The 9,065-nt window shown below is 35.4% G+C and overlaps 1 long non-coding RNA gene across 1 annotated transcript; it reads left to right on the forward strand.

The window, feature by feature from the left end:
• The first annotated feature begins 38 nt into the window (after positions 1 to 38).
• On the forward strand, positions 39 to 3,459 carry LOC107060208 (uncharacterized). The gene is made up of 5 exons (XR_001473207.1): positions 39 to 100; positions 174 to 270; positions 377 to 786; positions 897 to 921; positions 3,247 to 3,459. It is a non-coding gene; the product is annotated as an uncharacterized lncRNA (long non-coding RNA).
• Positions 3,460 to 9,065: the final 5,606 nt, after the last annotated feature.

Here is a 9,065-nt window from a genome sequence, read left to right on the forward strand (position 1 = left end):
TTTGTAGAAACGATGCGACATAAACAAGGTCAATAGAACTAAGCTTAAATCTAATTATTTCATGGGGTCAAAAGCGTTTGTAGCGGCTCATGCTGAAATGGTAAGTTATACCCTTTTTATTCTTTTAACTAATAAAAATTTAGTACTATTTCAATTATTTTCTTATTATACAGGGTGGGACTAAACCTGAAGGAGTAGAGCCTGATAGAATTGAGTTTTACAAGCATACTCATTACACGAGTGAAGACTCTAGAGGCTGAGACTCGTTATGTAAGAAAATTAATATTTATACTTCATATACACATTGCATTTGTCTGATTAATATTCTTCAGAAGTTTTTCCTTCTCCTTTAAATAGTATTCATAATTTTATGTAGAACAACATGATTGATTTGAAAGATATATATACTTCGGGAGAGTCTTCCATGACTATTGATGAAATTGTGGATACTGTTCTTGGTACAAAGTCGGGATATATAAAAGGCCTTGGTTATGGTCCAAAACATAATACTACAAGAGCTACACAAAGGAGAACGGCTGAGTTAGAGGACTCTCTCAAAAAGGTGAAACAAGAAGCTGCTAGTGCCCAACATGACTTACAGAAACGATTAAATGCAGCTGAAACTGAGGTAGAAAATCAACAGTCTCAGATACTAGACCAGCAATCTCAGATTCAAGACCAACAGTCACAAATAAAAGCATTAAATTCTTAGTTGGACACTGTAGTAGCACGCCAAGAAGACATGTTTAGGAAGATACAACTCTTTGCTCGCTCATCGCCATCAAGGTTAGAAGTAATGCAAACTTATATGATATTTTCTATTTGATTTTTTAAAATAAATATATAAATATGTAACATTTAGTTTCTAACTTTCCATATAATTTTTTATGATGCAGCGCTCCATCAGAAGGTAGACTTAAGGTATATTTCTATTTTATTTGCTAACTCAAACTTCATGTTTAATAAGTTGTAGTCTATACAAATTCATTATATCATGATGTACAAGTTAATACCTTACCTAAACAGATCAATATTAAACATGCCCAATACTTTAAATTTCAGTTGCTTCTAATGTTACTGGAAAAAGTGTAGAAAGTGATATAGTACATTATAGAGGGAAGCATTGCTAGTAGCTAGAGATTTAAAAAGGAGATTTCCTTCTTATTACAAAATTTTGTAGCTTTTAAGACCATGTGAGTAGGATATGAACATTATAGAGTTACAATTGCTATTCTTATCAGTCTCTTACTCCTTGCTGAGTTCATTGAGTGATGGTTTGGTATGCTTTTTCTTAATTTTTGATAGCAATATTTGGTAATATGAGGCAACTAGTTTGATAGGTATTCAAGAAAATGAAGTTTGACATAAAGTGGGGGTGTCTCAGTATGTATATGATGTAGTAGCTGTAAACAACTCATATTAGAACAACCAATTCCTTGAAACCAAATATTGCAAGTGTCACAATGGTCCCTTATTTTCAAGCCCCCTTGCAGCTTTGGTCTAACCATATTAGATCATTTAACTAGGAAAAACTTGTGTGCTTTACTGTTACCCTCCAAAGGAAGGTCCTGGAAATTGTTGTTAGAGTTCTTAGTAGTAAAAAATCATTTCCATGATAGTATTCATTAATCTCTTAATTAGAATGTTATTATTGTTATAGTTTATATTACTCCTAGGAGTTGTCTTGGAGGTCTGTTACTTTGTAAAGGTAAAGTTAATTAGTACATTACTAGATGATGTGGTAGTCAACAACTTGAGGAGAGTAGGAGATCAAAAGAAATATAATGTCTATCTTTTTTTGGTAACCATCTAAACATTACCATTACTAAAACGAAAACATACACCTAAAGAGCCCTTGAGCACAACAACTGCATCTCAACCTCTAACAAGACACAAAACTAGTTACACTTTCAGCCTTTGCAGAAAAACACTACATCTGCAAGCTCTCTTTGATGAACTAAGTATGTCTATTCTATGTAAAATCTCCCTCTTAATTTGTGTGTGTATCTCAGCTGTTTGTATATGTACTCTTTTGAAAAAAATTCAGTTCTGGGATCTCCGAGTATGCTAGATCATTGCCCCCCAACTCGCAGCTATCACTTGTTTCTCAGACAGCTTCCATTTCTTCCTTTTAATTTTCAGCATTACTTCCTTCACCTCCCCCAGTTGTATAGGCAAGCATGTCCATTGTTCAACACCCCTGTTGACCTCAGTGATCCATGGGCATTCACTGAACAAGTGTTTGACTGTCTCCAGCTTCTGAGTATCACATAAACAACAATTAACTTCCTCCAATGAGATGTTCATCTTCATCAGCCTTTCCTTAGTTAGCAATCTGTCTTGGACAGCTTACCATAGAATAAATCTATGTTTAAGTTGAGCCACTGCACTCCAAATGCATTCAACAATATGTGAATTGTTGTGGTGCCCTCTAATATCAATATAGCTCCTCGTGATTGAGTATTCACCTCCCTTAGTCAGCCAGTACCTATCTTGCATATACCAACGTCACATTTTTTCTTTCATGGTGTGAATCTTCCTCCAGTACCAACTGCTAGCTACGTAAGCTTTCTAGTTATGCATGATAGAAGGTGATTCTTTTTACTGTTGAATTACAAGTAGTTATAAGCAGATTTACTTAGTAACTTAACTGAGCAAGAGATTAACTAATGAGTTTAGTTGCTTAAATACTTCATATAGTTTGTAAAGAGGTTGGGGTCTTAGTCTTAGACTAAAAATAGGAAATTTTATTGAAGCAAATGCTTTGCAGGAACATATATAGGGCTGAGTAACTTGGTACAAAGAATGCAAAAAAAATTGATTACTTATATCATAATAGAACTATTGTGCTTGGTAAGTAGGATAAACCATGAGGGCAAAGCCTCACTTGTACTAATTGTTAACTAAAACAAAATGAAGTCCATTTGGATAAACTAATGAATCAAAAGTAACATCAACCCCCACCCACGTAGCATAAATCTTATTATTATTATTACTTATTATAGTTTACAATCAATCATATTGGTCCTAGAAGAAAAGTAGTTGTCGTATCTGAAAATGAGACTGAATAGAACTCTTCCCAGATGGAAGAAATTGAATTGTAATACCATGGACCATCTATCCAATAATCTTATAAAACTGCACATTACAACATATGAAAGAGGAATTGTGTTGTATATTTTACTTTTAAACTTAGCATACAGACTTTAAATTAAATCTTAATTTTGTTTATTTCTTTTTTCACAGGTATAAAAGGGGAGAATTGAATCAAAATCAATTGCAAGCTATGTGTCACCACATTATTGCTACTTTGGAAGAAACTTTTAATTATTTGTCTAAGTTTAGGATAATATTTAGTATATTTCAATTAGATTTTCTTGTTATTGGACATATATTACTTTTATTTAAGGAGTTTATAATGAGATATTATCTCAATATAATTTTCGTTGTTTTTAATTATATGATCATGGCTGAATTTTTATTATTATCTAGCATGTTTTATGTTTAATTTTAATTTAGGCAACTCCAATTTAATAAATAATACCAATACAAAATATTAAATGTCATTATTTATTTGTAATTAGTGACAAAATTTTTTTATCATCAAAAGTAATTTTTAGCAACGACTATATTAAACTTTTCAAGATAAATGTTTTTCGTCACGAAATAAATTAGTTCATTACAAGTTGACTAAATTTAGTGACAATTTAAATGTATTGTCCTAGTACCTCTTTTTTATTGAATACGAATTATTTTTTTATGTTGTGACAATTGTAATTGTCACTAATCGTGATAATGAATAATGACAATATATATTGTCAGTAAAAATAATACTTTTAGTGACAAAATGATAGATTTTAACCACAAAATTATTAAGTTTTTTATAACAATAAATTTGTCCCTAATTTATACATTTAAGGACAAAATATTTTTTTGTATATAAAAAGTAGTCATTAGTGACGAAACTACATTTGTTCAACTATGAAATACATATAACTTTAGAGACAATTAATGTCGTCAGTAATTGAACTAAATAATTAGTGACGACATCATTTTGTCGATAGTAATACCATTTTTAGTGACAAAACATACTATTAAGTACAAAAAAATTAAACTTTTTATGACAAATAAATTCGTCACAAATATTAATGCATTTGGAGACGATTTTTATTTTTGTAGTTAATATAATACTATTAGTGACGAAGCACTAAATCGTCTTTGTATACTTTTAGCGACGCACGTTTAGTGACGACTGTTTGACGAATTTTTTTTCGTCTCACAAGATTTTAAGTGACGAAATTTGATTTATAAATGACGAAATTATTCGTCCCTGATAATCAAATTTGTTGTAGTGATGGTACAACATTTCGCCTCACGTTGCCAAGGCCACACTATACTTTGTCGAGGTATAACATGAGATTGTGACTATGGGTCCATCTAATTTGACTTCTCAGAGGCAGTGAGGAGTCGCATGGAGAGTCAATTCTATCCTATCTAACGCTGGCTAGGTAGTTCTATGGGACTTCCAAATCATAAGAGACTCTAACCCAACTCGGTGCTCGATACTACTCCCAAAATAATAGATATAACATTATTCTCAATTCACCCATTACAAGGAATGGACTTCTTACTTGATTGAAATACTTTTCTAACATTAGATGTGTTTACATTTTTGAAAAGATGTACTTGTGAACTTATCTTTCAAGTTCAATATTCAACATAGATACATAAGTACACATTTAGTTATATAAATAGCATTTGAAAACTCTTAAGCGTTCATGAAATAAAACCTTTGAATTCCCTCTTAACTTTATCTTGACTTGAAAATATGAGTTTAACAATGATGATCAGAAGATGCATAAGATCCTTCAATGATTAATGGAGCTTTAGATAGTTTACAATAAGAAGAGAATGACAACTCAGATCAATGGAACAAGTACGGAACGAGAATAGGGAAAGAACTATGTAGTGGGGTCTGATTGAGAATCCTACTGGCGCATAGCGCCAGGCCCCATTTATTGGGGGTCTAATTGGGAATCCTACTGGCGCGTCACGCCAGGCCCCCATTTACTGGGGATCTGATTGGGTATCTTACTGGCGTGTCACACCAGCCCCCAGGCACCTTGGGGGTGCGATGCCCCATCCCAAACCCAGAATTTTGACGAGTTTTTCTTGTTCAATTCATGGCCTAGATCACTTGGAATCGAATGATTCATTTTCAAACTCATTTAGATTCATAAACCCAACAAATTCATCGAAAACTCCTTCAATTCACACCAAGAACATCACTCATTTGCGAAATCCTCACTTTAACAATCCAACATGACTTTATTGATAAAGAACGAAGTAAAACCTTATGAATTTCTCAAGAACCTATACATAACGATTTCATGAATGATTTACTGAAATAAATAAATGTTTGGCGTGAGGATGAACATATCCATAACTATGAGAAACCTCACGTACCTCTTAGGGATCAAACCCTTGGCAAAAAAATCCTCGAATCACAATAAAACTTGATGAACGCCTTGAACCTTCCCTCTTTTCTCCTCTTTTGTCTTCTTGAAAACTCTTCTAAAATCCTAAGCGTAATTTGGATTTCTAAAACTGACCCAAATCAGATTTGACCCCAAAATAATACTAAAAATCGTTTTAATCTGATTGAGTAAGGAAAAGACCAAAATACCCCTCACATTTTTGGGTAACTTTGCTTAATTGGTCAGTCTAACTTCAAACGGGCATATCACCCTCATACAAGCTAGGAAATTAGCAAACTCGGCGACGTTCAAAAGAGGATTTCAAGACCTTTCATTTGATATCTTATGGGACACCTAACTCATTCTGTACTAAAATTGAAAGTCATTTGAAGTTGACCCAAAACTCACAACTTAAGTATAACTTGTAAACATTTTAGATTTGGCTCTTTCCAAATTAGTTCTTTCTAAATTTAGCTCTTTCAAATACCGATGTGTTACAATATCTCCCCCTTGAGAACATTCGTCCTCGAATAAGATTACTCTAAGTAGACTAAGGGTGGTAGCATCTAACACACAACTCAAACACCCGATATGCAAAGTAACACAACATTCCAACTAAAAGAAAATACCAAGAAAAGGATTAGTACCTTGATTTGGATTTTCTCCGGACTCAATGAGATGTGGGTATCTCTTCTTCATATCCACCTCAGCCTCCCAAGAAGCATCCTTGACAAACTAATTCCTCCATAAGACCTTGACTGAGGCTACCTCCTTGGTCCTCAACTTGCGAACCTGACGATCCAGAATCTAAACGGGAATCTCCTCATAAGATAAGCTATCCTTAATATTAAGGTCTTCAGTCGATATAATAAGTGAAGGATCGCCCATACACTTCTTTAACATTGAAATGTAAAACACCGAATGGACTGCTGCTAATTCTGACGATAGCTCCAACTCATAGGCTACATTGTCAATCCTCTTGGATATCCTATAAGGGCCAATATACCGAGGATTGAGCTTCCCCTTCTTGCCAAACCGCATAACACCCTCCATGGGTAAAACCTTCAAATAAACCCAATCATCCAACTCAAACACCAAGCATCTTCTCCTAACATCAACGACTTTGCATTGTTTTCAACCTCTCTTGAATAATATTCACCTTCTCCATAGCTTGATGAACCAAGTCTGGTCCTATCAACCCAACCTCACCAACCACAAACCACCCAATAGGAGATCTACAACTTCTCTCATAAAGAGCCTCATAGGGAGCCATCTGGATGCTAGAGTGATAACTGTTGTTGTAAGCAAACTCAATGAGAGGTAAGTGATCATCCCAATTACCTTTGAAATTGATCACACACGCCCTCAAAATAGCCTCTAAAGTCTGAATAATATGCTATGCTTGACCATCCGTATGAGGATGAAAAACAGTACTCAAATTTACCTTCGAACCCAAACCTTTCTGGAAATACTACCAAAATTGTGCAGTGAATTGCGCACCTCTATCAGAACTCCATGAAGTCTGACTACCTCTTGAATATATAACTTAGCATAATCTTCTGCTCATTTGGTAGTATTTACCAGTAAGAAATGGGTTGATTTAGTCATTCGATCTACAATCACCTAAATAGAATTATGCTGCCTACGAGACCGTGGTAACCTAGTAATGAAATCCATATTGATCATCTCCCTCTTCCATTCAGGAAGATATATGTTCTTAGCCATATCACTAAGTCTCTGGTGCTCTACCTTGAGTTGTTCACAATTGGGCACTTAGCAAGGAACTCTGAAATACACTTCTTCATGTTACTCCACCAATAGACTTCTCTCAAATCACGATACATCTTTGTGGGGAGTATTTACTTCCGTAAGGTGTCTAGGTCATCATTCGAGGACAAATGTTCCTAAGGGGGAGATATTGTAACACTCTAGAAACTAGTAGGCTAAACTAGAGCTTAACATGAGGGTTAGAGTCGTAAACAAAACTGCCCATACTTAAAAATAAAGGGTTTTGTGTGGGAATATCAAGGCATGACTCCCAAGGACCAACCATGGGTCATTGAGGAGGACCCCAAAAATCTACCTAGACAGTGACCAACGGAGGTGACCTATGCCTCGTGGGTAAGTCCATGATCGTGGGTAAGGGGGCCATAGGTCAAGCCCTAAAAACCAGGTCTCTGAACCTAGACCACGCTTCACCATCATGGGCCATGGGTCCAACCACGGTCATTCGGTGAGGGGCGTGGGTGAGACCTGGAAACTGCTTTTTGGCAGTTAAGTTAGGGACACTTTGGGATTTTCTGATTTTAGTTAATAATAAGTGACCTCGTTTTATACTAATTTAGACTAACTTCGTAATGATTTAAGACCCCTAAATTAAGCCATCTTCCTCATAATTCCAAAATCCCAAATCAAAACCAACTGTTCCCCAAATATTCTCTCTCTAGAACTTCAAGTAAGAAGTTGAAGTGTAACAACTCTAAAAAATGAACTAGTGAAACTAGAGCGTGACATGTATTCATCTGTGTTCTTTAATTTGAATGGTGTTTTATATTGTCCCGAGTCATGGTTGATCAACTTAGAGGTTAGACGTCAAGACACGACTATGACGACCGAAAACTAGTAAGTTGAACTAGTGAGTTGTAGTGTCTTGTAAAGGAGTTTTGGGAGTGTTGTATGAGGGTTAAATCTTGTAAAAATGGTTCTCGTACTTAGAACAACATGTTTAGGGGCTAAACGTCCGGGTACGACTCCCCAAGGACCACCCAAGGGGTCCTTGAGGAGGACCCTAACACTACCAAAAAGCTGTCAAAAAACTGCTTTATCTACGCCACCTATCCACACCCCAAAGACCAATCTACGCCCCGTAGATCATGGGCATGGGTCAGGACATAGCCTAGGGAGGCTTGGATTCCATTTTGAGCCTCTGATACAAACGACGTACCAGCAGCACACCCCGTCAACCCATCCACGGTCCGTGGATGGTGGGTCGTCGATTGGGCCTGTGCTTGTTGTCTAGTCGTGGCCAAGGTGGGGGTTAATTGGTAAATTCACCCCAAGTCCCAATTAATTCATGGATGGTTATTTTAAGTGCTTTTAGTTATTTTAAGTGTATTAAAACATTAATATCCTAATTTAAAATTCATTCTTCAAATTTGCCTAAAACAAAAGCCTTCCCTCCCAAAAAGTTATCTTTAGAACTCCATTGAAGGTCAAGGTCAAGGTTAAGTTCAAGCTAGGGTTGGAGATTTCAAAGTGTTTCTACTCCAATTTCGGGGGATTCTTCAAGTATAAGGTATGGTGATCCTTCATCTAGGGCTAGTTTTCACCCTAGAGTCAATTTCAAAGATATTTTCAAGGTTTTCAAGTTTCACCAAAAACCTAGACTTCACTTAATCTCATGGGTTCTTGCATCAAATGTTTTTAATTGATAAACTATGATTCGATTGATGTTTAATTGATGATTTTAAAATGAAAAATTCTATGAACCCATGATATCTCTAAATTCCTAATTAGGCTTATGAAGTGGGTTTGATGTATATGATTGAATGATTGGTGGAATTGTGCTTAGATTGAGTTATATTATTG

Source organism: Solanum tuberosum, unplaced genomic scaffold (assembly GCF_000226075.1).
Source record: "Solanum tuberosum cultivar DM 1-3 516 R44 unplaced genomic scaffold, SolTub_3.0 scf00067, whole genome shotgun sequence".
Taxonomy (NCBI): Eukaryota; Viridiplantae; Streptophyta; class Magnoliopsida; order Solanales; family Solanaceae; genus Solanum; species Solanum tuberosum.